This window comes from Schistocerca piceifrons, chromosome 7, assembly GCF_021461385.2.
Source record: "Schistocerca piceifrons isolate TAMUIC-IGC-003096 chromosome 7, iqSchPice1.1, whole genome shotgun sequence".
Lineage (NCBI taxonomy): Eukaryota > Metazoa > Arthropoda > Insecta > Orthoptera > Acrididae > Schistocerca > Schistocerca piceifrons.
In genome coordinates, this window is record NC_060144.1 from 541,600,933 (window position 1) to 541,624,356 (window position 23,424).

A 23,424-nucleotide genomic window follows, 5' to 3' on the forward strand; every position below is an offset into this window, starting at 1 on the left:
GGTGATCCCATGATGCCTCAGAATATGCCCTACCAACCGATCCCTTCTTCGAGTCAAGTTGTGTCACAAATTTGTCCTCTCTCCAATTATGTGATCTATCCATCTAATCTTCAGCATTCTTCTGTAGCACCACATTTCGACAGCTTCTATTTCCTTCTTGTCTAAACTATTTATCGTCCGTTTTTCACTTCCATATAAGACTACACTCCATACAAATACTTTCAGAAACGTCTTCCTGACACTTAAATCTAGACTCGATGTTAACAAATTTCTCTTCTTCAGAAACGCCTTCCTTGCCATTGCCAGTCTACATTTTATATCCTCTCCACTTCGACCATCATCAGTTATTTTGCTCCCCAAATAGCAAAACTCCTCTACTACTTTAAGTGTCTCATGTCCTAACCTAATTCCCTCAGCATCACCCGTTTCTCTGCCTCGTGGTGACTGGGTGTTGTGTGCTGTCCTTAGGTTAGTTCGGTTTAAGTAGTTCTAAGTTCTAGGGGACTGATGACCATAGACGTTAAGTCCCACAGTGCTCAGAGCCATTTTCAGCATCACCCGACTTAATTCGACTACATTCCATTATCCTCGTTTTGCTTTTGTTGATGTTCGCCTTATATCCTCCTTTCAAGACACTGTCCATTCCGTTCAGCTGCTCTTCCAGGTCCTTTGCTGTCTCTGGCCACCTTCAGAATTTGAAAGATAGTATTCCAGTCAACATTGCGAAAAACTTTCTCTAAGTCTTCCAATGCTAGAAACGTAGGTTTGCCTTTCCTTAATCTATTTTCTAAGATAAGTCGTAGGTTCTGTATTGCCTCACATGTTCCAACATTTCTACGGAATCCAAACTGATGTTCCCCGAGGTCGGCTTCTATCAGTTTTTCCATTCGTCTGTAAAGAATTCGTGTTAGTATTTTGCAGCCGTGGCTTATCAAATAGATAGTTCGGTAATTTTCACATCGCACTTTACTAATCTTATATGGATGAGTTTACAATACCTAAAGGGAAAACCCTGTCACATGAGCGTCTTTATCTAGCACCCCAAAAATCACCCACTTTTATGTTTGCTGTATATTAAAATATAATTGTATACGTGGGGATTCAACAATTTTTAATACAGCTTTTCATGTAGGTTTGTTACAAGTGAGCTCAGGAAGTGACTGGAGAAACATGACTGACGCTCCAGAAATAGGTGGTCGCTATGAGCAGTTATTATTATTGAGTGAAGCAAGTCGTCACGTCCTCATAATTTGTACTCAGCGACAGTTTTAAACATTTTGCCCATCTGTGACTTAAGAAATGTTTTGGGGTACAGACCCATCAGTTCGAATTCTAAACGTAGTCCTAATAACACAGATATTACAACGTTTTATCGATCCTGATCACGTGACCGTGAGTCAAGGAGGAAGATATATGTACGCACTAGCTACTGTGTGAAGGGACATCTTTAGAAGACAGAAGGCGAATTAATTTACGGTTTCTGTGATATGTAGCAGATAACCCTTGGAAACTGCCAAGTTGTTATCCGCAAATGAACTATCATATCATAAGCAGCCATATCGGGTGGAGGCAGTACAAGTGTCTCGCTCTGATTTGTGGAAGTGCTTAATGCTATTATTAGAGAAACTTTGAGAGATATACTTGGGTTTTGCAGAGTACAGGTTAGGCTGGACTAAATTACTCAAGTGACGCATGCCACATAGCTGAACGTGGGACAAATGGAGTCCCTCCAGTTTGGAAATGCAGACGGGAGATGATAATCCAGTATTACGGATGTCACTTTGCGACGCAATATGTGGACGCGGCCTCCAGACGAGTTCGTAGCTGATGGGAAGAGCGAAATTACGACCGCTGCCACGAATCAACTAGCGGAGAAGCAAGTTGGTGAAACGAGGTGTGGACGGGCCGGCCCGTTCCGTTCTGTTTTGTCGTGTTCTCCCGGCAGAGGCGGAGGAGTGGGAGGGCACCGTCCAGATTTCTGCAGCCAGTGGCAAGGCGGCAAGAGGAAGGGGGGATGGATGGGGGAGGGGTGTCCGGTAATTCGGCTTCCGGCGCTGAGTGTTGGAAGCCGCGTCACGGGCAGCGCGGGCCGACAGCCACGGCTGGGGATTACGTCGGCCAGTGGCAGTCTGCTGCTGCTGAAAGCTCCACTGGCCAGCACGGGATCGCGTGATGCACCGTGCCGTGTGGCTGCTGCAGACTGCTCCTCAATTTCTGTCTCTTTTCACGAACACCTACAAATCACTGTGATCGTTGTGTTTGTCAGAATAAAGGTCCATTCACACTACACGGAATCTAGTGCATCGTCGAAACTTCTACGGGGGATTGCAAACGCCGGCATTCACACAGGCTGTCAATGGAACCAGCACCGGTACGAGAGCATTTTTCCGCACAAGCAACATAGCATTTGGCAGCCATCCTCCCTTTTTTTACACAAGCCAGAAAGTCTAAACTGTTACTCTATTAATCATTTTTAGAGTTCTATACCTCAGAACCATTATAGTGTCGCTTTTTTTCCTCCGTTTCTCTGTCCATCCGTCTCTGGAAACCTCTTTTTCTTAGGAATAGGTAAAGGTTGTTGTTGTTGTGGTCTTCAGTCTTGAGACTGATTTGATGCAGCTCTCCATGCTACTCTATCCTGTGCAAGCTTCTTCATCATCCAGTACCTACTGCAGTCTACATCCTTCTGAATCTGCTTAGTGAATTCATCTCTTGGTTTCCCTCTACGATTTTTACCCTCCACGCAGCCCTCCGATACTAAATTGGTGATCCCTCGATGTCTCAGAACATGTTCTACCAACCGATCCCTTCTTCTAGTCAAGTTGTGCCACAAGCTCCTCTTCTCACCAATTCTATTCAATATCTCCTCATTAGTTATGTGATCTACCCATCTAATCTTCAGCGTTCTTCTGTAGCACCACATTTTGAAAGCTTCTATTCTCTTCTTGTCTAAACTATTTATCGTCCATGTTTCACTTCCATACATGGCTATACTCCATACAAATACTTTCAGAAACGACTTCCTGACATTTTAATCTATACTCGATGTTAACAAATTTTTCTTCTTTAAAAACCGATTCCTTGCCATTGCCAGTCTACATTTTATATCCTCACTACTTCGACCATCGTCAGTTATTTTCCTCCCCAGATAACAAAACTCCTTTACTATTTTAAGTGTCTCATTTCCTAATCTAATTCCCTCAGCATCACCCGCCTTAATTCTACTACATTCCATTATCCTCGTTTTGCTTTTGTTGATGTTCATCTTATATCCTCCTTTCAAGAAAGTGTCCATTCCGTTCAACTGCTCTTCCAAGTCCTTCGCTGTCTCTGACTGAATTACAATGTCATCGACGAACCTCAAAGTTTTTATTTCTTCTCCATGGTTTTTAATACCTACTCCGAACTTTTCTTTTGTTTCCTTTATTGCTTGCTCAATATACAGATTGAATAACATCGGGGAGAGGCTACAAACCTGTCTCACTCCCTTACCAACCACTGCTTCCCTTTCAGGTGCCTTGACTCTTATAACTGCCATCTGGTTTCTGTACAAGTTGCAAATATCCTTTCGCTCCCTGTATTTTACCCCTGCCACCTTCAGAATTTGAAAGAGAGTATTCCAATCAACATTGTCAAAAGCTTTCTTCTAAGATAAGTCGTAAGGTAAGTATTGCCTCACGTCTTCCAACATTTCTACGGAATCCAAACAGATCTTCCCCGAGGTCGGCTTCTATCAGTTTTTCCATCCGTCTGTAAAGAATTCGTGTTAGTATTTTGCAGCTGTGACTTATTAAACTGATAGTTCGGTAAGTTTCACATCTGTCAACACCTGCTTTCTTTGGGATTGGAATTATTATATTCTTCTTGAAGTCTGAGGGAATTTCGCTTGTCTCATCCATCTTGCTCACCAGATGGTAGTGTTTGCTCAGGACTGGCTTTCCCAAGGCTGTCAGTAGTTCTAATGGAATATTGTCTAATCCGGGGGATTGTTTCGACTCAGGTCTTTCAGTGCTCTGTGAAACACTTTACGCAGTATCGTATGTCCCATTTCATCTTCATCTACATTATCTTCCATTTCCATAATATTGTCCTCAAGAACATCGCCCCTGTATAGACCCTCTACATACTCCTTCCAGCTTTCTGCTTTTCCTTCTTTGCTAAGAACTGGGTTTCTATCAAAGCTCTTGATATTCATGCAAGTGGTTCTCTTTTCTCCAAAGGTCTCTTTAATTTTCCTATAGGCAGTATCTATCTTACCCCTAGTGAGATAAGCCTCTACATCCTTACATTTGTCCTCTAGCCATCCCTGCTTAGCCATTTTGCACTTCCTGTCGATCTCATTTTTGAGACGTTTGTATTCCGTTTTATTCATTTACTGCATTTTTATATTTTCTCCTTTCATCAATTAAATTTAATATTTCTTCTGTAACCCAAGGATTTCTACTATCCCTTATCTTTTTACCTATTTGATCATCTGCTGCCTTCACTGTTTCATCCCTCAAAGCTACCCATTCTTCTTCTACTGTATTTCTTTCCCCCATTCCTGTCAACTGTTCCCTTATGCTCTCCCTGAAACTCTGTACAACCTCTGGTTCTTTCAGTTTATGCAGGTCCCATCTCCTTAAATTCCCACATTTTTGCTGTTTCTTCAGTTTCTTCAGGTAAAGGTATCAAGTTAAATTTTTGTGCTGCGCGGGATTAGCCGAGCGGTCTTTGGGGCTGCAGTCATAGACTGTGCGGCTGGTCCCGGTGGAGGTTCGAGTCCTCCCTCGGTCATGGATGTGTGTGTTTGTCCTTGGGATAGTTAAGGTTAAGTAGTGTGTAAGCTTAGGGAGTGATGGCCTTAGCAGTTAAGTCCCATAAGATATCACACACATTTGAACATTTTTTAAATTTTTGACAAATACTAGGGTCTACGGCCCCTTGACGGTGTAAAAAAGTAGGCCTTCAAGCCAATGCAATCAAAATATACGGTCGTTTATGTCACATATTTTGATACTCGCAAACTCTCACGAAATCCTGTAGGTACTCTATCTATATACATAATTAAGTTCGCACAGAACTCTCAAAGCGTGAGACCTACTCGCGGCTGAAGGGATCGTATTAGTTTTACCCTTTTAATTTTCAACCTATATGATGACTGCATTAGTAAGTAATTAAACTAATAGAATTTAATTTTTTCATATAAAACTCATATTTTTTAGAAACAAGAAACTGTTTTTGGTAACAGGTAAATAAAACAAATGTTTACCTACTCAAGGAGTTTCTAAGCTCTTGAAAGGACAACTGTAGCCGTAGGGAGGCCATCAAGTATTTTTGTTTGGCGAAACCTCTTCCGCTATTTGAAGAAGGGGAAGTAGAAAACAACTTTCGTAGCTTGTTTTACATGTTTCTTCTGTGCTTTCCTTTTTCGGTAATATGCCCCAGAGATGGTCTTTCTTTTGCATGCATGCAGGTATACTGCATATCTACATATCTGTGATCTTGCGAACAGTTCTGTATAACTGATTAAACAGGCTGTATTATTTTAATATTTTTCTGATTAAATACAGAGGTGTGAATGGGATTCGGAGCTACATAATACTGTCTTGTTTTAAAATAGTACTGTGTTTTGGTGGGAGTGGCCGTGCGGTTCTAGGCGCTACAGTCTGGAACCGCGTGACTGCTACGGTCGCAGGTTCGAATCCTGCCTCGGGCATGGATGTGTGTTATGTCCTTAGGTTAGTTGGGTTTAAGTAGTTCTAAGTTCTAGGGGACTGATGACCACAGCAGTTAAGTCCCATAGTGCTCAGAGCCATTTGAACCATATTTTGTTTTGGTGGATAGGAGATGATTTCGGAAAAATCTACAACTGGACTGGTTCTGTCATCATGCATTTTTAAGTTTCCTGCTGATTATTAAATTTCTCATCATTTTGCTTTTTTTTTGTCTCCTACCATCCCCAACCTGAATTTTAAATCTCCTTCTACAGTCCTGAAGACATGATTGGTTCAATGTCGTTGCCCCTGTCCCTACTCAAACTAACAACTGCAATTTTCAAACCCCTTTTAAGTGCAAAGTGTCCTTAATAGTACCTTGACATACCACTAACCTAAATCACACTGACCAGGTGGGGATTAGAATGTGATTCTTTCGTGTAATTCCAAAGCCTGAACGTGACACTGAAAGGCGTAAAACAGTAGTTCTTCCTTATGGATATGGAATCAAACGTAAACCGACCGCGATATCATCCTCCGACAGTGGCATCACTCGATGCGGTACGGAGAGCCGTGGGATCGGCACACCGCCCTCCTGGCCGTTGTCAGTTTTCGTGACCTGGAGCCGCTACTACCAGGCCCAGTACCTCCTCAGCTGGCACCCCCTTTCAGGCTCCCGCCAAGAAAAAGAATCCATGGCAATGCGGACAATCGACCCCGAATCCTCCTCATGGCAATCGGCCGCGTGGACAACTTTTTTTTTTCCAATTGTAAGTAGGCTGTTTAGGTTTTTTTAATTGGTAACGCCGCGTAGCGCTCTGTATGAAAATCACTACCTGTGCTGCTCAGACTTTTTTTATTTTATTTTATTTTTTTATTGTTCTGTGGGACCAAATTAAGGAGAAGTCTCCATGGTCATGGAACGAGTCAATACATGAAATTATAACACGATATTAGAAACAGATAAAATGAAATATAAAAAAAAAAACATATTCAGGTGACAAGTCGTAAATTTAAATAAAGAAAATCAACAATGTAACACTGGAATTTGCTTAATTTTTTAGCTCTTCCAGGAGCTCCTCGACAGAACAGAAGGAGTGAGCCAAGAGGAAACTCTTCAGTTTAGACTTAAAAGAGTTTGGGCTACTGCTAAGATTTTTGAGTTCTTGTGGTAGCTTATTGAAAATGGATGCAGCAGAATACTGCACTCCTTTCTGCACAAGAGTCAAGGAAGTGCATTCCACATACAGATTTGATTTCTGCCTAGTATTAACTGAGTGAAAGCTGCTAACTCTTGGGAATAGGCCAATATTGCTAACAACAAACGACATTAAAGAAAATATATACTGTGAGGGCAATGTCAGAATACCCAGACTATTGAATAGGGGTCGACAAGAGGTTCTCGAACTTACACCACATATGGCTCGAAGTTTGAGACAAACACTGCAATTTTACTGTGACGAATGATCAGGACTGTCTTTATGGACTGTGAGAAAATTTTAGCTTTTGACCAACATTGTATAAATAAGTGTGTGCATTTGATTTCTTTGTTATTGTAATTGTGAAAAAATTTTAACAAATATGAATTGGCCAGTGCCCAAAACAATTTGTAAAATTTTTTGTGGGGAGCATGGGGGCTGTGTAAGCAGGCTGTTTAGGTTTCTTTATTGGTAACGCCACGTAGCGCTCTGTATAAAAATCACTGGCTGTGTGCTGTGTGCAGTCTGTGGCTAGTTTGCATTGTTGTTTGCCATTGTCGTTTTGGGCAGTTGGCTGTTAACAGCGCGTAGCGTTGCGCAGTTGGAGGTGAGCCGCCAGCAGTGGTGGATGTGGGGAGAGAAATGGCGGAGTCTTGAGAGCGGATGATCTGGATGTGTGTCAATCAGAGACAGTAAATTTGTAAGACTGGATCTCATGAACTGATATATATATTATGACTTTTGAACACTATTAAGGTAAATACACTGTTTGTTCTTTATCAAAATCTTTCATTTTCTAACTATGCCTATCAGTAGTTAGTCACTTCAGTAGTTAGACTCTTTTATTTAGCTGGCAGTATTGGCGCTCGCTGTATTGCAGTAGTTTCAGTAACGAGGATTTTTGTGAGGTAAGTGATTCATGAGAGGTATAGGTTATTGTTAGTCAGGGCCATTCTTTTGTAAGGATTATTAAAAGTCAGATTGCGTTGTGCTAAAAATATTGTGTGTCAGTAAACAGAGTAATGTCTGGGTACGTTCAGTTTTGCTCAGCTGTTTGAAAAGCAAATAATGCAAGAGGTTTATCAGCACAGTAATTCATTAATTTTTCTAAGGAGACGTTTCGAAATGTCAGACTTACAACCTTTACTGACATACATTTTGTTGTACTACCGCATAAATAGTGCCTACAATGTACAAATGTTGACAAATAGTGCCTAATTAGAAGATTAATTTAGTAAGGAAATGAATAAAACGTAAAATGCCCTAATGAATGACATGATGACATCGCGGATAGTGCAAATTCAAAAGAAACAAGCTCCTGTTGCAATGAAATGAAATTCGTGTCGGGGGCGACACCTGCTCACGACCCGACGTTCGATAGAGCAAGAGAGGCATCTATCGACTCGTTCTCCAGACGTTGGTGTAAGACTGGTTCGTCTTCTCGAAATTAACTAAGGGTCCGTAATTGTGATCGATGTCTATCTCGGCTTCTTCATCTATCTCATATCTCATCCCTCACACCCCATCTGGCCGGCGGGTCGGTAAATGTAAGTCGCAAGCTTCGTGTGTCCATCCAGGAGAAAATGCCAAAAATCCATTTTGTACTTTTCCGATTCGTTATAGACGTAGCCCACAACCATTCCCCGTACCCGCGGCACTGCATTAGTTTTTTGGACCGAAAAATAAGATTCTTGGGGGAGAAAGGTGTGTCTGATGAAACTGTGTGAGAGGCGGAGCGTAACAGGAACGCCAATATCTGTTGTGCCAATTGCCACAACGGAACCGTCCCACTACATGCTAAACGATGTTCAACAGTGTCCACTGTTGCGCAGCCGAAACATAGTGGAGTGTCTGCCAAATGAATCGCGTGCCGTCGTTGACTCGTTGCGAACTTCCTATTTACCACCACATACCATGTTGAGCGGAGCGACTTTGGGGGGTAAACGTTCCGTATAACGCGCTATATCTGTCGCCAGTTCTTGTCTGGGTAGTTCTTTTCCAGGGTATTCCTGGGGCACCGGCGAAATATGGCCCACATTGGCTGGGTGCAGCATACGACTCGGCTATGGTGGAGGACAAAAATCCAATCCAACTTCACAAAAGTACTGGAACACAGAACACTGTACTAGCATAGAACAAGGGTACAGCAGTTACTGGTGACAACAGGAGTGAACAAAAATCTTCTTACAGCCTGCCTGCCCATATCTCTGCCGCAACCATTACAGCAGCTCAACCTGTCGAGACAGAAACGCAAGATTACAAATGTACAGCAGCACTGTGGTTAAATCAGGCCTACTTGGGTTTCTGCAAGCGTGATAGGGTTTCATGGGATTGCTGCATCTGGTGACAGGTAAGGGCTACCAGTCCAACCTGACTGCACATTAGTCCCGTACATTTCTGCGTAGGTAGTTTCACAGCAGCTCAGTTATCGTAACGGTGGGAGCAGCAGAATGAACGAACCAAAGGAAGGGGAGAGTGAAGAGAAATTAAGTATTGGGAAACATGTGCTAGTCACGAAACAGAGCTCAACTTCAGAATGGGAGACAAAGCTCGGTATGTGTCTCGCAAAGCAAATTGTGTAAAATGTTACTAAGAACTCATTCTGGAACCTCCCCTAAGTTATGACTTGTTTGTAAATTTGACCACCACTTTCCTGACTCCATTAAGATTTTGGAAGAAGACAAAGACTTAATGGATGACAGGTGTGGAATTCTATACACAACTCAATTTTGTTTGAGATTTTCAGTCCTCTCAGATGACTTTTATTATTATTTATAAACCAATTTCAGATACTAATGTTTGCTAAATTAGTGAAGTAATTTTAGGAGGACCTGGTTTTGCTTAAATATTCCTCTTACTGGAAGTAAAGGATATTTTTTTAAGCTTTTAAAGCTGTTCTGCAAAATAAAATACTCATTTGCTATCGATAACCGCAACACAGTATAAAGTGGCTCAAACAATAATTTGTGATGTCCCACATATATTTCATTCTTGCATTTGTATTTGAGTCTCGCAAATAGGGTTCAGAAACTGAAAGTATATACACTGCCTCAAAATGCTTATAAAAATAACATCCAACACTTCTATAAATACCGAAACCCTGAAAAATCGGGCGGAAAATATAAACCAAACTCAAAATATAAAATTATGGAAGTAGGCAATGTACTACGAAGAAAGCATAATATTAACGAAAAGCTTCTTCTTTCAGACAGGCATGCTTTTTGATTATCGTAATATTAAACAGAAACTTCAGTTTGATAAAATACATTTGAGGAATCCAGAATGAACTGTTTGACCACATATAATGAATACATGGACTCCGTAATACATGTCCTGGAAAAAGTAGTTAGAATTGGTATAACTTGTATCACATTTTTCTGAAACACATTAAGATGCATAAATTTGACTTCCATTACCGCACTTTAGTTGGCGTTTTAATATAACATTTGTCTTCAGGTTTTTATCTGCGAAGGATATACACACATCAAAATAGTTTTGCATCACCCTGGTTCCCACAGGTCCTGAAGGTAGACGTTGACTGTGCTTCTTGTATCACAGACACAGACCCTTTGAGTGTTCAGTGACGTCACTAAACCCGCCCAAAGATGTACACAACCATGTATGAGTAGCACCTATTAGACGGAGGGGGTCCGACAGTCGTTCAGTTTCAGTCAATACCTAGACGGCCAACACCGCGGCTGTATCGCGTCCGCATTGTTACTTTGTGCCAGGAAGGGCTCTCAAGATGCGAAGTGTCCACTCCTCCCGGAGTGAGCCAAAGCGATGATGTTCCGACATGGAGGAGATACAGAGAGAAAGTAACTGACGATGACATACTTCGCTCAGGCCGCCCAAGGGCTACTATTGCAGTGGATGACCGCTACCTACGGATTATGGCTCGGAGGAACCCTGACGGCAACGCCACCATGTTGAATAACGATTTCCTTGTGGACCTCGTGTTACAATTCAAACTATCCGCAGTAGGCTGCATGATGCGCAACTTGACTCCCGACGTCCATGGTGAGGTCCATCTTTGCAACCACGACACCATGCAGCGTGCTACAGATGGGCCCAACAACATGCGAATGGACCGCTGAGGCTTGGAATCACGTTCTCTTCACCAATGAGTGTCGAATATGCCTTCAACCAGACAATCGTCGGAGACGTGTTTCGAGGTAACCCGGTAAGGTTGTGCGCCTTAGCCACACCGTCCAGCGAGTGTAGCAAGGTGGAGGTTCCCTGCTGTTTTGGGGTGGCATTATGTGAGGCCGACGTACGCCGCTGGCGGTCATGGAAGGCACCGGAACGGCTGTACGATACGTGAATGTTATCAAATGTTCAAATGTTCAAATGTCTTATGGGACTTAACTACTAAGGTCATCAGTCCCTAAGCTTACACACTACTTAAATTATCGTAAGGACAAACACACACACCCCTGCCCGAGGGAGGACTCGAACCTCCGCCGCGACCAGCCGCACAGTCCATGACTGCAGCGGCGTAGACCGCTCGGCTCATTCCGCGCGGCGAATGTTATCCTCCGCCCGTCAGTGCAACCACTGCGGCAGCATATTGAAGAGGTATTCGTCTTCATGAATGACAATTCACTACCTCATGATCCACATCTTGTTAATGACTTCCCTCAGGATAACGACATCCCTCGACTAGAGTGGTCAGCATGTTCTCCAGCCACGAACCCTATCGAAAATGCCTGGGATAGATTGAAATGGGGTTTATGGGCGACGTGACCCACCAACCATTCTGAAAGATCTACGCCGAATGGCCGTTGAGGAGTGGGACAATCTGGACCAACTGTGCCTAGTATGCCACGACAAATACAGGCGTACATCAACGCAAGAGGACATGCTACTAGGTATTAGAGGCACCAAAGTTTGCAGCCATCTGGACCACCACCTCTGAATGTCTCGCTGTATGGTGGTGCAATATGGTTCAAATGGCTCTGAGCACTATGGGACTTAACATCTGAGGTCATCAGTCCCCTAGAACTTGGAACTACTTAAACCTAACTAACCAAAGGACATCACACACATCCATGCCCGAGGCAGGATTCGAACCTGCGACCGCAGCGGTCGCGCGGTTCCAGACTGAAGCGTCTAGAACCGTTCGGCCACTCTGCCCGGCGGTACAATATGCAATGTGTGGTTTTCATTAGCAATAAAAAGAGTGGAAGTGATATTTATGTTGACCTCTATTCCAATTTTCTGTACGGGTTCCAGTACTCTCTGTACCGAGGTGACGCAAAACTTTTTTTGATGTGTGTAGATTTTCAGAGATGGTGCTGCTAAGTACAGAAAGCATGTATTAGAGTGACCTGATGATGATTCGTGTAGATGATAGCCTCTATTAGCAGAAAGAAGGTGAAGCTGCAGAGAAAATCGTCCATATCTAAAAATAATATATAAATAACACCGAAAAGCGGTCAAAAGGAGAAAAGGGACAAATAAAATCGACAATTTTTCTGGTCTGTAATAACCAAAAATGGATTCATAGAATGTTGGACCACGTCGTGCTACACTCGAGTAAAAAAAGAGACTTTTCTTAAACTTGCGAACCCTACTCTTAATACTACAGTGAAAGCGTACAGAGTAAACTGCTGCGTAACAGCACAGGAGGAAGACGGGCAGGCAGGCAAGATTCCTGTAGTCTGCTTGGATGGTAGTAAAGCAACCTGCCCTTTTTGCTGATAATGTGCGGCAGCTTGCCCTGCTGGGCAGGTTAAAAAGTAGAATCCGTACACATCTGGGCGAAATCACCATTTTAAACTGGCACGCGTGTCACTGAAATAGCGTCAGATGCCAAGCTGTCAGCCACATCAGAATTACTGTTTACCTTGTCAGAACTTTTTGATTATTATTATCACAATTAATACCGAAAATTAATACATGTTCACCATATCTCCTGCAACGATACGGAACATGCGACGTACATGATAGGGCACAGGCACATTTTTCTGCTAAGACATCTATCTCGCGAGTATCAGTCAATATGGGTAGGTCGAGCACACATTGAAGGTCAGCTGTGCGTGGAAGAAGTACTTCTAAAAATAGATGACGAAAAGAGCTCTTGTGGTTGTTAATAGGGATGAAGACATTTGGCTGGTATATATTTTGCGAAGAATTTGGTTGCGACGATGAGAAGGAAGAAAGTTTGGAACGCTGGATGACATTTAAAATGCACAAAGTTACCAGCAAATTAAGGAAGAGCAGAGGATATAGAAAAGAAGGGACCATCGAGTCGAGGCCAAAGAATGAAGTGAACATAATAAAATAGTTTTCAGACATGGCATTCCAACCTTTGTGAAGCTGGGGAAAGGAGGGAGATATTGTAACTAGTGGTACTTTGCAAAATGCAATGTGCAATCCTCGACGCGAGATATACTGTCTGATCAAAGGTATCTGGATATTTTTGTATGCTGTAGAGTTGATCACTAGACCTCACTAGAGGCTCACCTGCCAGCATTAAACCAATCGAGGAGTATTGTGCTTCCAGTAAAGAACAACAGTACCGATCGGCCAGGGGACCTCAGTTGAAAAATGGTTCAAATGGCTCTCAGCACTGTGGGACTTAACATCTGGGGTCATCAGTCCCTACTTAAACATAACTAACCTAAGTACATCACACACATCCATGCCCGAGGCAGGATTCGAACCCGCGACCGTAGCAGTCGTGCGGTTCCCGACTAAAGCGCCTAGATCTGCTCGGCCACAGCGGCCGGCTGGGACCTCAGTGACTTCGAACGTGTACTAATCGTTGTATGCAAATGGCCTTGCCACGGTGGTAACACCGGTTCCCATCAGACCACCGAAGTTCAGTGCTTTTGGGCTTCTGACTTTTGAACTTGGATAAATGACCGTCCAGTCTACCGAGCGCTATTGGCAAGCGCGGTGCACTTAGCCCTTGTGAGGTAAATCGAGGAGCTACTTGACTGAGAAGTAGTTGCTGCGGTCTCGTAAACTGACAACGGCCATGAGAGCGGTGTGCTGACCGCATCCCCTCCATGTTTGCGTCTGGTGACACATACAGTTTGAGGATGGCACGGCTGTCGGTCGGTACCGTCGGGCCTTCCGCGGCGTCTTCAGATGGAGTATAGATCTTTTAGTCATCGTATGATACCTGAGTAACAGGACCATCAGTGACATTTCAACCCTTCTAAAGCTGTTCAAGTCGACTGCTGATGGTGTAAATGAGAAGCGGAAAAGCGAAGATCAACCACAGTGAAAGCAAGACATCATGTACATGTGTGTAAAATGTCTCCACGCAACCAGCGAAAGGAATCACACGTTAATTCCACACTTCTGTCAGCAGTCCATCCAGCACAGTAACTGCGCAGTGAGGTACAACGATCGAGCAGCTACTCATTAGCTAAACTTTCCTGCAACCACTGCTAAGTCACGCCTGATATGGTGTGCAAAATGACGCCACTGCTCACTGGATGACTGGAAACGTGATGAACCGTGCTATACCCTGTGACAGTCCCATCGATGGGTTTTGGTTTGGCTAATTTCTGGAGCAAGTTGTCTCCCATCATGTTTAGTTTCAACGGTGAAGTACACAGGAGGTGATCTTACAGTAGGGATTTGTCTTTCACGGTTAGGACGTGGTCCCCTTATTGAGCTCATGAAAACGCTAAATGACGGAGGATATGAATACATTTTACAGCATTGTGTACTGCCTACAGCAGAGAAACAGTTCGGGCATAGTAATTGTATCAGCAAGACAGTGCGATCGTCATCAAGCAACATGTCTCAGGCAATGGTTTGTGGACAATAAAATTCCTGTAGCGGACTTGACTGCTCAAAATCCCGACATGAATCCTACTGATCACTTCTGGGGTAAGTTGAAACGTCGACTTCGCGCAGATCCCAGTGTCCAACACCACTGTGTTTTGGTTTCTGTTCTTGGGAGGAAAGGAATACCATTCCTTCACAGACATTCATACACACTGAAAGTGTCCCCGTAGAGTTCAAGGCATCATATAGCTGAAGCGTAGACACACCTCATATTAATGTCGATTAGTAGGTGTCTGGATTCTGTTAGATAGTGTGTAAAGGGATCCAAGGTCAACATTCTTCATCAGGTATAATTAACACAAAAACGCCTTGAACCTAAGTCGTTACAAAAAATTAGCAGTGGGCAACCTCGAAACTGTATGAGACAAATCACCAACTAAATGGATTCAGTAGTAGCGCATGCAGACAAGGAAAAAATACGTCAGGAAGTCAAAATAACAGTTCACAAGGTCAGACTGGATAATATGTAACTTAACCATCGTACACAGTCTGTCCTTGTGAACTGTTATTCCGACTTCCTGAAGTACTTGAAATAACGGTTCACAAAGATAGACTGGATAAGATACTTCAGTTACAATCTTGAGCATCTTATACAGTCTGTCCTTGCGAACTGTTATTTCAACTGCTTCACAAGAACAGACTGGATAACGTGCTCGAGTTACAGGAAGAATCAGAACGGATTCCTTAACGGTTTCGTGGACGTATTTCGATATCAACATATTTTGGATAAATGGCAACATCGATAGTAAATAATGAAATCCTTTATTTTAGAGGTTGTTTTCGGCCACTGTGCAACCATCTACAGTGCTAAATATAATCGGTCGTAAGTATTCAAATCCTTTATGTTACAGACCGTTTTCGGCCACTGTGCAACCATCTTCAGTGCGAAAGACACCTAAGAACCATCAGACGTGAGAACCTTAACAAAAATATGGCCCTATTTATAACCACCATCAAAAAATACAGAAACAGAAAAATCTATACAATTATACAGTTTCTCGTACATACCACATTACTCGAACCTCGTAGGCCCATGTCATAACAGCACATCTTTCTCTGTGAGGTATAACATGTAGTGTGATGATGACTTCCAACAGGTATTTTAACTTTTAGAGCATACAAGAATTATCAGAATTTACAGAAGAACCTGTCTTGTAGTCTTAGCAGCTGCTGATCGGGCTTACATTGAGCCTGGGTGGTACACTGCAACGAATGTTCATCCAAAGTTCAAGGACTTCTATACTGTCGTTACATAAAACAACGGTGAAGGGAATAGTCTCAAGACTCTTCCTGAAACTGCCATCCGACATAAGGCATTGAGGAAGTGCACAGTCTGGTATCAGTCGAACGGAGGATGAATGAGTGTAAAATAGCTTAAGCCACCGCCATAACAGAGCAGTACGTCTCATATGCTGAATTAAATATGAGAAAGTTTTATGCAAAATTGGAATTGTACTGGCTTAACCATCGCCGGAAGTAAGCAAGACAGTGAATTCCGTAGTAGTTTGCAGACGGTTTGAAACAAAATCGAAATTATTTATTCCATCGATTTAGTGTGCCAGAAATGTATTCGTTATCAAAGGAGTGGGGCAAAACCGGTGACCCTGCTCCAACAATGACAGATCAATTTTATCAGGAGGAAAGGTGCAAGAGATCGCAAATGCGAGTTCGTGACTCATATGAAGCTATCCTGAAAGCTCCAGGGTAGGAAACTAGCATCTACTTCTCCATCACAGGACTCCAAACATTAACCGGGGTTACTACTTTCAAGTTAATATATCAGTATTTGTGACCCTTTGGCTCACTGATGTCTAGCGGCAGGCACACATCCTCACATTATCGCGGCAAGAAAAAGTAAGTCAATATAAGCTCACAAAAGCGAACCTGGTTTATTTAACAAAGAAATTGAAAAGTTTTGTAGTGCCTGAAAGGAACCCGCTTCAAGTATTAAATGACCACTGGATCCAAAAGTCTTCAGTCTCAAAATATTTATTATGGTTCGTTCCTCCGTGATCTACAGGATTTCGTCATACAATATCCATTTTATTGTTTCTAATCTATTGTACAAACAATGCATCTCACTTACTACTTCTTTTCTCCAACAAATTGAAAGTTAGCTAAGGTCTGCATATTGCTACAGTATAGGGAAGTAACAAGAACAGTATAGCAAATCTGAGTTCGTGTATTGTTTTTCGAATATAATATGTAAGTTCACTGTGATTCATCAATTGCTACATGAATCCGAACTCTTAATTGCAACTGCAATATATCAGCAAAGCTGCACACACATAAGAAATAAAAAATATCCTGTAAGATCTACACTGAAAGTGTTACAATGAACTTAGCATCTATAAGTTGTAATATACTTGCCAACGCCCACTTAATTTTCTTGTACAACTTCCTATAGCCTCTCCAAGACGTTAAGATGAAAAGCAGTGACCCATACCAATCGTTAAGGCCAATAAGCCAGCCAGTATGGCCGAGTGGTTCTAGGCGCAACAGTCTGAAACCGCGCGACCGCTACGGTCGCAGGTTCGAATCCTGCCTCGGGCATGGATGTGTGTGACGTCCTTAGGTTGGTTAGGTTTAAGTAGTTCTAAGTTCTAGGGGACTGATGACCTCAGATGTTAAGTCCCATAGTGCTCAAAGCCATTTGAACCGTTTTTTTAAGGCCAGTATATGACTAGAACACTTGCCTACGAAATTCACTCACAGTTTTGACCGTCTGTCTACAATGATTTTGCGTGGTTCTCTGATTGTGGTGGCTTTAGGTAATCAAAACCAACATAGATATCGTTTCAGCGTAAAGGTTTCGTTTAAAGGGGAGAAATACACTTGTTCTGATCAAAATAATTACGAGCTACTAAAGCTGATCTCAGTATTGTTTGACGCACATACCGCAGCGATGTACTTTTGTCTCGGTCGCATCTGTAATTGGCTGAATTTGACTGAAGTTAGTTACAAATATTAAGTAATTGTTTCGGGTTGCTTATAATTAAAAAATAATTAAGTTGTATCTGTTAATTTTACATCTGGGCGAATATATAAAACTTACGTCCGTTGTGATCTTCACCGGTGAAATAATTTCGGAAGACAGAATATACAACTACAGTTAACTGCCCTGCGTTTCGGAGATGTCGTGATAAGCTTTACATCGACAGAGGATTTGATACACTTGCTACACTACCTTTGCATGTAGGCACCTATATAAATGCTGAATTGTCAAGAAATGTATACTCATTTGAAAGATGAAATTATGCAAATGGCTTAATATGGAGTATGTACCAAGAAACCTACTATCGGCTGCTAAATATAAAGCATATGAGTGCTTTTGAATTGTTGAAGTGGATATTATAGTTTTTCTCTAGGCGAGCTATTGAGACTGTTACAGGCCACGTTCCGATCGAGGCCGAGGTATGCAGTAGCACTCGTCGTAATGTGTAATGAGCGTATGGAAGGGGCTCTTTGATGTATGAAATCTTTTGGAACCAGTATAAAAGGGCGTCTGTACGATGTGAATGATCTTGTGCTTGCTCTTTTCAGTGACTGGAAGAAGCCAACAGCTGCCACACCATTACGACTGCAAAAGAGCAACACGTTGGCGTTCGTCCGGCTGCTTCATTTAGGGTCTACTTAGTATAGCTCAATTCAGATACTTGAGGGTATATGTATGATGTTTAAAGCCAATGTTAATTCTTGTATTCTAGAACCTCATTTTGCACCACTGCAGAAAATTCGTTCCTCCTCAGCGCTGAGAACTTGTAGTGAGGCAGAACAATGGTAGTAAATAAAGTTCAATGTACTTAATTTAATTTCTATAGTAGAATATTCATTAGCGCCATCATTGTTCTAAAGCGTAGGAAAGTATCTGTTAAACCAGGCGAATGAATAGCTTAATTAACATAAACCTGAAACAGCTACAATGCACAAGCGAAGCTGACCTGCCGTAATTTGATAACTGTTATTACTACCTTGCGAGTATGTATGCATGTGGCTGCTGGATATGTGTAAACACAGGGTTGTATTTCTTCATTCCGCATGTTGTTTAGAAATGAAGCTGCTTTGTGAGTCACCATTTATCATTCGTATCCGAAAATTAATTTGCCCTACTATTAGCTCTGCTTCTGTAGCCTTCAATAACATCTCCATGCTTCCCTGATTCCCATTTCACATTTTACACCTGGGGATAGAAATTTGTGGGCCAGGTCCATGTACCTTCGGATAGATGTGTTTGATGTAGGATTATGCGTATGGGAAGACAGACGTTAGCGGTATAGAAACATGCACCTCGAGACATAGGTGCATGGAGTAAGGGCACACACCTTGAGAAAGAGGTGTTTCACATAGGAACATGTACCCAGGTAGGCTCCTACGCCTGGAGGCAGAACTGCGAGGGGAAAGTACACACACGACAGGACATAGGTGTACTGGTAATGCGTATCTGAGAAATAAGGTGTGATAAGAAATACACTCCTGGCACAGAGATGGGTAGGGTAATACACATATGAGAACAGGGTGAGTATCGTAATACACACATGGGAACAAAAATGTGTGAACCAACATGCACCTGAGAACACATATGAGAACAGGATGAGTATGGTAATACACACATGGGAACAAAAATGTGTGAACCAATATGCACCACGGAACAGACGTGTGTTTCATAATGTGCACGTCGTAACAGAGGTGAGTGAGGTAATACACACTTGGAGACAGAGATGTGTTGCTGTTGTTGTGGTCTTCAGTCCTGAGACTGGTTTGATGCAGCTCTCCATGCTCCTCTATCCTGTGCAAGCTTCATATCCCAGTACCTACAGCAACCTACATCGTTCTGAATCTGCTTAGTGTATTCATCTCTTGGTCTCCCTCTATGATTTTTACCCTCCGCGCTGGCCACCAACACTAAATTGGTGAACCCTTGGTGCCTCAGAACATGTCCTACCAGCCAATCCCTTCTTCTAGTCAAGTTGTGCCACAAACTCCTCTTCTCCCTAATTCTATTCAATACCTCCTCATTAGTTAGTTATGTGATCTACCCATCTAATCTTCAGCATTCTTCTGTAGCACCACATTTCGAAAGCTTCTATTCTCTTCTTGTCCAAACTATTTATCGTCCATGTTTCACTTCCATACATAGCTACACTCCACACAAATACTTTCAGAAAGGTCTTCCTGACACTTAAATCTATACTCAATGTTAACAAATTTCTCTTCTTCAGAAACGCTTTTCTAGCCATTGGCAATCTACTTCTTATATCCTCTCTACTTCGACCATCAGTTATTTTGCTCCCCAAATAGCAAAACTCCTTTACTACTGTAAGTGTCTCATTTCCTAATCTAATTCCCTCAGCATCACCCGACTTAATTCGACTACATTCCATTATCTTCGTTTTGCTTTTGTTGATGTTCATCTTATACCTTCCTTTCAAGACATTGTGCATTCCGTTCAACTGTTCTTCCAAGTCCTTTGATGACTCTAACAGAACTACAATGTCATCGGCGAACCTCAAAGTTTATATTTCTTCTCCATGGATTTTAATACCTACTCAGAATTTTTCTTTTGTTTGCTTTACTGCTTGCTCAATATGCAGATTGAATAACATCGGGGAGAGGCTACAACACTGTCTCACTCCCTTCCCAACCACTGCTTCCCTTTCGTGTCCCTCGACTCTTATAACTGCCATCTGGTTTCCGTACAAATTGTAAATAGCCTTTCGCTCCCTGTATTTTACCCCCGCCACTTTTAGACTTTGAAAGAGAGTAGCATCCGAACCCAACAAAAATAAATGCAAGCACATCTATTTAAAAAAGCACATAAAAATTCGCTTGACGCCTTCCTACGAGACAGTCTCCACTCCTTCGAATCTGACTGTGTAAGCGTCTACCAGTTGTTGTTCAAATTCAAAGAAATGGTATCGACGTCTTTTAAGGGACATATATCAGATAAATTAATAAGAGGTGGTAATGGGCCCCCGATGGTACACTAAATACTACCGGGAGATGAAGAAACTTGCACAGGATAGAGTAGCATGGAAGGCTGCGTCAAACCAGTCACAGGACTAAAGACCACAACAACAACAACAACATTGGATGTTACAATATTCAGTATCTCTACAACAACCTCGCGGCCACTAATCCCTGTGTCTGTTCATGACGGTCCTTGATACCGTGGTGTGTTTGGTGATGTGCGCCTGGGGACTGCTGTGTGCGGGGTGACGTGCACGCTTAGACACAGGTGAACGGGCCGGACGTACGCACCTCGCGAGCGCGGGCCAGCAGCGGGCCGCGTCCAGCGCTAGGTTGAGCAGCGGCGCCGCGACGCCCGTCTCCTTGGCCAGCATCGCCAGCGCCGACAGCACCAGCGACGTCCACACGCGCGGCTGCTCCACCCTGCAACAGGCCGCACGCGGTTGTCAACACACAGCGGCTACTCGCGACCAGCGTATGTGACCTATTCGTAGTATTAAATACTTCTCATACGAAATCGCGCGGAATCGAACTGTCTTTACGAAACGTAGTTGAAAGAAAATCTATTAATTACGTATGTCTTTCCTTACTATTAATTTTGCTTAAATAGATACATTTTCATTGCACATAATAACGTTAGTTGTTTGCTGCTGAGTGAAAGTCCCGCGCCAGCCGTTAGGACGAAAGGGAACGCCTTTTTGGAAGCGTGTAGCGGCCGCCACTCCTCTGCCGCCTAGCGGACACTGGCACAAAAAATCTGAACGGTGTCTACACGGCCGCGTGCCACTGCTCAAGCCACAATACAGACGTTCACTCACCCCCGCTAACGTAAATTATACACTGAAAAATGTTACTGCAAATACTGTTAATAAACTTTCTATGTTCAACAAAACCTATGGGCGGTGTAACCTAATAGAATTTACACTGCAAGGCGATCATTTAACGTGGTTTTCTACCCAAAGCACAGTGTAGATGAAGGGGCTCGATACGCAAATTCGGTGAGACGCACAGGATTGTACAATGTCTGACCTACCTGCTATCAGATCCTTCCACACCGCAGTAGCACACCACAGCAGATTCGAAGCCTTACCTTAGTTTGGACCACTGTAAGAAAAACTATTCCTAAAGATTTATTTTCGGTCGCCAGCTCTGAAGGAGTAATTTTGAAATCTTTAAACGTTTTTTTAATTACTTTTAGTGATAACAGCGCCTTTCAATGGGTGTAATATATATATCGTGGATTTACTTCGAAAGAACGTGGAAGCAAACTGGGACTGGCCAAGTGGCAGCCATCTTCACTTTTGAAAAACCTGTTACGTAAATCATGAATTAGCAAGTAAAGCAAATTTAAATTTGTAGCAACATTAATGTTATTCAATAGACAGTAGTTTATTTCTTTGAACACAGCGACCACATTTAAAGATGGTGTTTTATAAAGCAAAGCAGTTTCTTAGATTGAATGTCTCTCTCTCTACTATGAAACAGTTCGTGATTATAATGAGTTTACTTATAGTACCTTTCACTCAGTTATTAAACAAACAATCCAATTAACTTTCAAACCCTCGTTTCACAACAAACATCACCAGGAAACAGGACTGCTGATGACTTGGGGCAGAAATTTTCGGAGAATAAGTTTGCCCATCTTCTATTTTTTTCGTTTCAAAGTAAGTTGAATGTAACCCCTTGCTCTGAGATCGAACAAACAAGTCTATGAAATTAGTGCTTGCCTTGCTTTGCGTGCTGGAGGGCTCCTAGAACTGTTCGTACAACAGTTTCGGTCGGCTCTTCATGTCCCCAGTGATGGACTTTCTTATTGATAGCCATGTTACAAGCAGAAGTCACCTTTACTCGTTGGAATGTCGGCCGGATTCCATCATAAAATTATTCGGATAATTTTGCTTTCCGTATTGATATATACTAGAGACGACTTTGGGGCACAAAAGCCGCTGCTGCCTAAATATTTTTAACAACTTTAGCACCATATAAGCCTTACTTTAGCGAACCTATCACAGCCCGATACACACGCTGTGAAGGCTCCCACGCAACTGCCTTTCTTTCTACCATGTTTTGCCTCGGCGCTCCTCTCGCCAAGGTCACCCCCACAACTGGTCACGTAAAACACTTTGTCCTTCCCCTCATCTTATTCTGTACATCTGTTTAACATATTAACCATGAAAATTTGACCTGAGGTGGTCACAGTCATTACAATTTTTTCATTGAATGGCAAGAACATTTTACTTATAGTTTATTAACAATTGGGTATGAAGTAGTTCTTTTATGTGAAAGAGCTTTTCATACAAACATAACACTTTTACACATTCATTTGCTAATATCGATCTTTCAATACACCAATACCCTAAAAGCAAGTTAAAAATTGGTTTAAAAAGTTTGTTTAGTTTTTAACGGTGGCATCACAACAGGTTTGTTTATTAAGCGCCAAAGTGTCGTAGAGATACTGATTTTAACTCGAGTTTCAGATGCTACGAGTGACGCATTGTACATCATGGGGTAGCCTGCTCTTGAAATTGCAGGAGTGCACGTTTCTAGAAGAGCCAAACAATGTATTGCGCCTTCCTACATATAGAGACCATTGTGGCGGTCCAATTACATACACTTTAATGCTTTTTCTTTTATTACCCTTTTAAAAGAGAATTGAAAATGTTAAAGGGAAATAATGAATTTTGGGAAAATCCGCTTCATGTATACAGCCACTGCTATGTATCGTGACATTCCGGGGAATGTAGTAACTTGGA